Source organism: Spinacia oleracea, chromosome 6 (genome assembly GCF_020520425.1).
Source record: "Spinacia oleracea cultivar Varoflay chromosome 6, BTI_SOV_V1, whole genome shotgun sequence".
Classification (NCBI taxonomy): domain Eukaryota; kingdom Viridiplantae; phylum Streptophyta; class Magnoliopsida; order Caryophyllales; family Amaranthaceae; genus Spinacia; species Spinacia oleracea.
The window spans coordinates 137660061-137667414 of NC_079492.1; the positions used below are offsets into that span (position 1 = coordinate 137660061).

Here is a 7354-nt window from a genome sequence, read left to right on the forward strand (position 1 = left end):
ATAAACTTTAATAATTCTGAAAAAATCATGGCCAACAGCTAAGGATGGAAATATCCAATGGATGATCCATTAACCCGGTCACCTGCTATAATTAAACGGGTGAAAATCTGAATTAAATGGATGAAAAACGGGTGATTGGTGAAGCGGGTTGGATGCAAGTGATGTTTTTTTATCCATCATCTGTTTACCACCCACCCCGTCACTTCTTTATTTTAAATATATTATTTATATTTATATTTAAATATAAAATGTGTTGATAAATCCATTATTTATATTAAAGTTAGCGCTTGTATATGGTTATAAGTTATGCGTGATAAAAGTAATTATATGTTTTGAAAATAAATGTAGATATATAACCTTTTTCTTTTGGTTAATTATTATGCATATTATTAGGTGATGAATTTTTAATGGTTAATAATTTTCACCCGAATATCACCCGATCCCCCCGGTTCACCCGTGGGTAATGGATGGACGAAATGTGGGTGATGAATAAAGCGGTGACGGGTGGATCGGGTGGAGCGGATAGATGTTGGTGATGGATGCAGGTGATGCTCCACCCGATCCAAATCCCACCCATTTCCATCCCTACCAGCAGCTGATGCTTTGATCTCTTCCACTATCCCTTGAAAGTTCTTGTTGCTTTTGTCCCTGCCATGGAAAGCTCTCACCAGTTCCAGTGAATCAGTGTGTATAGTGAGGCTCATGGTAACAACTAGCACATCTACACCGCCTTTAGTGCCGCGCAGGCTTTCGCTTGGCCTACATCCACTGCAAAAAATTTGTTCCTTTGCTCAAGAGTAATCGTTCCATATTGGATATAAACCAATCCTATTGCAGCTTCCCAAGTATGCGTAGCACCATTGTTGGTCTTCTTCCAATCACCATCTACAACCGCAACTAGCCACTCACTTAGGGTGGAGTCCCCTTTTGTCCACGAAGCAGCTTCTCGGGCAATGGAGGAGGGGTATTAACAAGCAACAACTTGTTATTATCCTTCCTCGCCATGGTTGCAACCCTTCTCGTTTTCCAGCTTTTGGAGCATGCCAAAATAGCTAGGGTTTTTTTTTTATTGTTGGACCTTGAAGATACATTCATTCCCATGTAACTAGATGCACCATAACGTACACACGAACTCAACTAGTCTTGAATGATCATCATGGTCAGTTTTTATGAAGTACGAAATATAGTTCCTTAACCAAGTACCAAGTGAGATATTGTCTGAATTTTGTGACCGAATTCCAAAATTTCATGCGAGCCATACATCCTCGTGATCTCACATTCTCTGAATTGGTGATTGGGGATTTCATCTTTCATCTTACACATGCTGCACTCTTTCGCAACGTCGATCTTTCGCTTAAGGAGATTGTCCTCGGTGGCAATGGCGTTGTGAATGATTTTCAACACGAACACGAAAACGAACACGAGCATGAGATTGTCCTTCATTTTTCTTGCACCCCACCCACTTTTTTACGCATAGACTAATCTTGCGATTTTGTTTCAGGTTGATCCTTCAACCATGGATCTTTCAGCCTCCTGCTCTGATACCATAAGAATTTGAAGGCTCAAATTGTTTGGTTTTGTTTCTGGTAATCACCAGATTGTTTTGTATATTTCAGTGTAGTATTGTATTATATTATTACAAAGCCGCGCCACCTCCCTTTCTTGCTATATATACTAAGGCATTCCTAAAACCTAGAGCATGTACAAACAAAATAAACAAGTTGTTCATAACAGCTGTACATAGGACAAAAATATAAAGCAAATCATCCTAGGATCATGTGAGCAATGATCACATATATTGGGGTGTATGGAACTGCTGTACATCCATTTTTTTTTCAGATGACACATGTCATATTGTTACCTATGCATGGTTACAGTTTTTAAATACTAGGTATAAACTAATTATAGATGATTTAGATATCTAGCATGATTTTTGACAATTAGGATCATTTATGTTGCAATATAAATTCCTCTCTCTCCCCTTTTTCTCTCTTCTCTCTCATCTTTTAGGGTTTTAGTTTTCTTTGCCGTTTAGGTCGGAAATAGTCTAATTTCTTCGGAAATTAGACTATTTCCGACCCTTATTCTTGTTTTTTCATTGTTTTCTCTTTATGTATTGTCTTGTTTTCTTTTTTCCGTTATTTTGTTCCCAATTTATTCTTGGGTTGTTCCCAATTTATTTGGGTTTTTCCTAGAGTTTTCTAGGTTCTTGATTCTCATTCATGGATGGGAATTTTTTTAGGGTTTTTAGGGTTTCAAAAATTGGGAAGGAGATTTGGATTCATACAAGTTTAGGGTTTGTCATCAACTCGTCAATCAAAACAATTCGTGGGCATATTGCGAAGGGTTCTACTTGAAAAGATGCGAAAACATCGAAAATCACTGCTCGCGTTAAGCTAGAAGCACTACTACATTTTTGACATTATGCAACGGCTGAACAGTGGCTAATGCAACGCCAACCTTCTTACCGTTGCAATAGACGGGGCTAATGCAACAACTTTTAACTAATGCAACGGCTTCTTTGAACCCGTTGCATTAGATGTAGCTAATGCGACGGTCTTTGCAACAGCCACTATCTAATGCGACGGTCCTTGCATTTTGGCGCAAACATTTTTATGAGTTCCCTCCTCATTTTACCTCAAAATTTAAAACACAGCCAAAAGTATTGAATAACTTTTCGGAAAATTTTAAAATGCCGCCAACTATACCTTTTTCTAGAACATTAGAATTAAAAAAAAAAAAATTAAAAAAAGAAAAAGAAAAAAGAAAATGAGCATACAGATGAGTACTCACACTCACGGACAGAAGAAAAACACAAACCCAATTTCACCTAACCCCCATTCACTCTCAACTCTTAACTCCCAATTTCACCTATACCACCATTCAATTTCACTCTCAACTCTCAAAAGAATCGAAGGCGGCATAGGAAAGAAGGCGGCCGGCGAATTGAAGGAAGGAGACGGTCGGATCGAACATCACTCAAACGGTAATCTTATAAACTTAAGCCTTATTTAGGGTTTGCTATTTTGGTTCAATTTCATGCCCAATACGCCGAATGGCATGTAATTAGTGTCATGAACTTAATCTTGTTGGTTTTTTCACCTGGGTAGTTTTTAATTGTTGTTTTTAGGTTTTGATTTAATATATGATGTTTGTTTGATATAATTGTTGATGTGGTATAAGCAAAAGGGGGGAAGTTTGATCTTTTAGCCTCTTGATATTTTAGGTTGAATTGCAGTTTAATACTAAATTTGCAAAAGGAATTGGAATGATAAGTACTTAAGTAGTTAAGTACTGGTATTCGTTTTGTGATAATGTCTTTAGGTTCTTCGATTCTAGTTCAAGCCTGCCCAAGGGGAAAGAAAACTTTCTCTTTTTTCGTGTGTGTTTGAGCTTAAGATGTATAATTAATTGGAAATATGAATGAGAAGTTAGGACTTCTTTTTGAAATCTCTAGTTGAAGATCGTCCTTTTAAATATGCTTATAACGGTTTGTTAGTGGAGCATAAAGTATAATTTAAGGTTGGGGTGCAAATATACAGATGGGAGTAGGGTCCAACTGGTTTCACATGTTTTGTGTTCAATCAATTAAGTACTCCAAACCTTCTCTAGAGCTGAGGAAGTACTATTAGGTTGCAACAATTATTAGACTAATATGAGTTTCCAACTAGTGGATAGGCTGCCATAAGACCAGATTCATTGCATACTAGTTCCAGGGAGATTTAACAATTCTACAATAGCTGATACAAATCAATACTTTACAAACCACAAACTAATCTAGGAAACTTACATCTTCTTGAGGCTAATCCAGAAGAAGCGGTTCTATAATAGAAGAAAAATAAGAGGTACATTTTTTTTTTTGCTTTCGTATGGGTGAACTGGTGATGCAAGCCTGTAGCCTCCTGATTTTTTTATTGTATTTCTTTCGTTATTATTATTTGTTATTATATACTTGGTATATAGAAAAAGCCATTGTTAAACATATTATTCTAACCTGTACCAGATTGTTTCATGGTTAGTGATTAGTTTTTCTATGTATGTGATTGCTCCCTCTGTGGCCATACTAGGAGGAATCTACTTATTTATTATTATCAAGCTCTCTGAAGTCATGTCTTACTAGGGTGATTCATAGCCTGATGTTCAATAGACACCCATCTGACTACCACCTGAGATTTCGAAGGAAGTGTTTACCTTCCAAGCCCACATAACATCATACGAATGTGCATGTAATTAGGTTAGCTGATTAATCTTTCTATTTCTTTTTGCCTTGAATCAAAGTATTGTTAACATGTTTTCCTTGTCTTATTCTCTACGTTATAGGTACCTAAATACTTGAATATGAAATAAGTCTTTACTTACCCCCATGTTTAGTTGTAGCTAATGTATAACCTAAATTTTTACCATCTCCTAGCTAGCTAGTGTCCTGTACTTTGTTTAGGACTCATTTAAGACATCCTTGTGCTTTTTCACTTAAAGAGTTTGGGTAATATTTGGTATAAGTCCATTTCAGTCAATAAAAGCCAACTTTGATGGGTAAGAATTCGGTTGTATGTATGAGGATTGAGGAGAGCACTAGATAATTAACAAAATCGGCTTTAGTAAGTAAAAAGTTTGTCTTAGTCAATAACATAATTAGTTTTGATCAGTAAAATAATTTAACTTGTAATTTGTACTCCTTAAATTGAATATCGTTTTTAGAGTCTTATGACAATATGGTTTATATGCGTACAAAATAAAGACAATACATTTACATTTTTTTTTGAGGGAAGACAATACATTTACATAATTTTATTAACTTTTTCTGAATATATAAAAATAGTGCATGTATTCTATATAATTTGTATGTGTCTGAAATGAATAACCGCATTGCTCTAAATCCCCGTATTCTAGGGTATATACGTATGAGTCAATTTTAGTAAAAGACTCTTCATTATGTAAACTTCATTATATAGTCTAGTGCACCGCATCATGTCAGTGAGCAAAATGGACAATCTACTAAATCTGGAGCGACAGTTAGTCAGGTACTAAATTTTCTTTTGTTTCTTTAGCTACTTTTTTATTATAAAATGATTAGTAGTGTCTTATTTGAATAATTAGTAGTATCATAACTTGTGTCAATTTGCCAGAGTATTTTTATGGTTTCATTCAAGTTATTTGGGAGCCTTAGTGACAAATGTTGTCAAACCAAGTTTTATCCTGAGCACTAATCCTAGAATTTTTTAACAGTAATTCTATATGTAATATCATGCTTTACATTCTTTACAGCCTTAGTGACGAATGTTGATCCCAAAGAACAATATTCCTGGTTTTCGATAGCTGATAAATCTCAGCTATGAAACAAGCTTTAAAGACATCCTTCCTGAATTTTGAACTAAGCTTTAAAGACGTCTTTCCTGAATTTTGACCACTTAACTCTCTTCATGTCTCTGATCAGACCACCGAGGTTCTTGAAATTGTACCTAAAACCAATCCAGTTTTGCACCGCTTCAATATATTTCTTGCTATAAACACAATCAAGGAAGTTGTAACTGTGAGACGCTCTTTATGTTGACTTCTCGAGTTGTACCAATCACCAATAGCTGAAGTATACTTTGAAATTTTGATTCATGGGTGCGCTATGATGTGTTTTTGAGATCATTAATGTGGGGAGTCATATTAACATGCTAACTGGGAGCACTAGGGCTGTATGATCTTAGGCATAGAAGATTTTCATTATGGATTTGTTTCTAGGATCATAAGGGACTGATATAGTTACGATCAGAAGGTTGTGAAGAGTTCTTTTGGCAACCAACACACAAAGAAGCCAAACCTACGCCATTGCTGCAGTGGCAATATTATGGGCCTCTAACACTAGAAATCACATACCTTTTTACAATAACCAAAGCTAGATTGCAAATATAAAATATCCTCAAATATAGTGGCAATATCTGTTAGAAGGCTTGTAGGTGATTTTAGGCAATTTTAGAGATGTGATTAGAGTAGCGCAATTTGTGATAACTTGTATGCGGTAACAATAATAAAGTTTGAATGAAACTAGCAAGGTAACACCAACTTCAGTTAATTTTTAATTAATTTTGCCTTGTTTTATTGTCATTTGTCACTCTTATTGTCTAACTTGTTTACTTCTATGGTGAGAAAGAGGCAAATAAAGCAGTAATGGCTGTTAATATAGCATGCTAGTGTTAAGCTCTTCATTCTTCCTAGAAATGAATCAGCTAAACGACCATATATTGTTTATCCTGCATTGGGAATTATAAGAATTGGATTGGGTTTCAAATATATGAATTGTGTATGATAGTCTAAGTGTATAGTGTTAACTGGAGGCATTGCCCATTTGGTGAAAATCTACCATTGTGGTTATAGAAGGATAATTATTGCATTGTCACAACTACCCTTGCAGTTTTGTTTTGACATATGATTATGGAAGATTAAGGCGTAGAATCAAGTCAAAATAGTATACTCTCACATGTTTTGGGAGTTCAACACTTTGTCCTTGTTCAGCTAAGCTAGCTATTCTAGATCTCTAGTTGCTGTTAATGGTTTGTTGTTTTGGTAGCTATTAGCTGTTTTAGTAGTTATTACTGGTTTGTTGTTAGTTGTTGATAATTACTGGTTTGAAAGTATATAAGCTAATTAATATATAATGAACTTTATACGAAAGTCAGTCCATACGTTGCTAAAAAGTACACAGGATACTAGATTTCATGTCATATGGATGTCAGTTCATGATTTTCATGTGTTTATATCTGGTTTATTATGTGATTAGGGAAACAATGTTCATTGCTTTCCTGATGAATGATGAAAACGGAAAATGTACGTCGTGGATATAATACTCACAATAGTGTACTTTTGCTATTAAACTGGTTATAAAAAATAAAACTCACCCTAACACTAACTCACCCTAATGAATTTTTTTTACTTGCAGGTGCAAGGTGAACTAAGTGGAGAAGAAATATAGCTATTTATCAAATGATATAAACAAGGACTCCCTGGCAACTTTCCTTTAGCTAATGTCTGCTAGCTTTAGATGGTTTCAACAATGTTAAGCGTTTTAATTATATCTTGTTACGAACGCTTGCTAATTTCAGTATTTTGTATTATACCCTTTGGGAAACAAAATATTGTATTACAGATGTTATATCAATGAAGTTCTATTTGCATTTATAATATGATTCATTTAAATGTGTATATGCCGTTGCATTAGGGGATTGAAGGTTTATTAATTAGTATACCGTTGCAATAGTGTACAGGCGTTGCAATACCTATTGATTAACTTTCCAGGATAGACCGTTGCATTAGATGTGACACTAATGCAACGACACTCTTAAATTATAAGAAACCGTTGCAATAGGGC

General features: G+C 35.1%; 1 long non-coding RNA gene across 1 annotated transcript; it reads left to right on the forward strand.

Annotated features, from left to right (window-relative positions):
* Positions 1-2535: 2535 nt before the first annotated feature.
* On the forward strand, positions 2536-7188 carry LOC130462747 (uncharacterized). The gene is made up of 2 exons (XR_008923490.1): positions 2536-2986; positions 6926-7188. It is a non-coding gene; the product is annotated as an uncharacterized lncRNA (long non-coding RNA).
* Positions 7189-7354: the final 166 nt, after the last annotated feature.